This window comes from Octopus bimaculoides, chromosome 11 (assembly GCF_001194135.2).
Source record: "Octopus bimaculoides isolate UCB-OBI-ISO-001 chromosome 11, ASM119413v2, whole genome shotgun sequence".
NCBI classification, from domain to species: Eukaryota; Metazoa; Mollusca; class Cephalopoda; order Octopoda; family Octopodidae; genus Octopus; species Octopus bimaculoides.
The window spans coordinates 13,595,347-13,597,742 of NC_068991.1; positions in this window are offsets into that span (position 1 = coordinate 13,595,347).

Consider the following 2,396-nt stretch of genomic DNA (forward strand, 5'->3'; position numbering starts at 1 on the left):
TATATATATATATATATATGTAAGGATAAACAAGTTAGGCAAGTCGATATAAAAAACATATGTACATATGTTTACATATAAAAAGTCCATCTTTAATTTCCTTTCTGTGAACACTTCAAGTGTAAAATTCTTCACTGAAGACGGAGGCTGATATTAACCGATAATGGAATCAAACTTGCAATCAATATTTTGAACCACCAAGAACCGCAGAAACAGTTGTTGGACTTGTAAAACTCTTATTCAACGCCTTTCATTCCCGGTATTATTTCTATTCAGTATAGGCCGGACCTTTTATATGTAAACTTATGTACATTTTGTGTATTAAATGTATTTAATATTTTTTTGTTGTATATCAACTCGCTTAACTTGCTTATCCTTACAGTTACTCCACTCACTACCTTCTCAAGGTTAAAACTGTTGAGCACTACGAAGTGTATTCTATACGGTGAATACCTGTCTTTTATTTCTGAGGCTATAGTAGAAGGCATTTACTCACGATTCCACGCAGTGGAACTGAACACGGAACCCAGAACTCGGCACCACCGGAACCATGTGGTTGAGAAGCAAGCTTCTTACCACACAGCCACGCCTGAGCCTATTGTAATTTCTATAACATGATTTATTTCTAATATATTTTCTTTTTACTCTGTATTATATTTCCTCGCATTATTGGTTTAAACATGATTCCTCATTTCGTGTTTATGTAAGTCCCTGCTAAATTGCTTTAATCGAAGACAATATTTTCTTTATAATTGCGAAATATTTATTACAACGATGCACATACGCACACACACACACATACATACATACATACATACATACATACATACATACTCTTTTACTCATTTATTTGTTTCAGTCATTTGACTGCGGCCATGATGGAGCACCGCCTTTAGTCGAGCAAATCAACCCCAGGACTATTCTTTGTAAGCCTAATACGTACACTATCGGATTTCTTTTGCCGAACCGCTAAGTTACGGAGACTTAAACACACTAGCATCGGTTGTCAAACAATGGTGGGGGAAAAACACAGACACACAAGCACACACACACACACATACACACACGCACACATATACGATGGGCTTCTTTCAGCTGGTTGGCCCGAGTCTATAGTAGAAGACACTTGCTCAAGGTGCCACGCAGTGGGACTGAACCCGGAATCATGTGGTTGGTAAGCAAGCTACTTACTACACAGCCACTACTGCGCCTATACATACACTCTACATAAAGAGAGATATACAAACGTATATAAAAATATTCATTTATTTTTGCTTTATACATTATTCATCTTCATGTACCTAAGTATCACTCCATCTAACTACGTATCAATCGCATTTCCTTTATTGTACTTTACCCACGTATTGTTTCAGTTTGTCCAGCTGTTACATAACTCGAGTGTTATTTAACCACATCAATTATTAAACGTGAAGAGACACAGTTTTATATTCAGCGGTTGTTGTCGACTAGACCGGATATAATTTGTATGGCGTCTCATATTTATATTTGAGCAGTCGTCTTTTTATATTCCTTGTTCCGATCCTCTCATTATAATCTGGCATATGCATTCATATATGCATACACACTTACATAACACGTATATTAAAACACACACACACACATACACATAAACAGAGGCTAGAAAGCGATTGTAAAAACATGTTAATATGTATATTATTTTACAAATTCCATTATCTCGAAAGCTTCATACATTCCATTGTGGTTTTATAGTGTAAAATCCATCCATACGTTCATCTATTTTTAAAATTGTTTTTTGCAGGTTCAGTTAAAAGATAGTCAATGGTTGAGAATGGAATTAATATACCATTATGCCTACTAAAAGAAAACAACAACAAAACACAAAAAAACCGAGTGAGCTGAACCGAAATTAATATTTCTAATGGAATAGGTTGTTCCTAAAGAATGAGTTGAATATGTATAACGATATGGACATTTCCAAGTGACTAGCGTTTTTGGTTCGAGGCTACAGTTTCGGTATGATAAACTAAAAATTACAAGAGATTCATAAAACAGAAACAAAAGAAATAAAACTATTAACAATTAGACTGCTTATTACAGAAAATACTTGATCTTTTCAACAAAAGACTTCTACACGAGCCATTCTAATTACTTGGATATCAACAATGATTTCGTCTCCTTCGTTGTCCACTCACGCAAAAATATTCAACACCACCTTAAAAGTCAAAACATTGACTGACACTAAGCCTATGAGGATGTAAAGAAACGATACAAGAATAACAGTTCCCCCGAGATTGGTCCTCTAAATCATGACAGAATTCTCACACGTGTATTAATTAAGATTTCTCTTTATCCAAGTGCAGATCCAGATTTTGCGCCATATATATATATATATATATGTATATATGTATGTATGT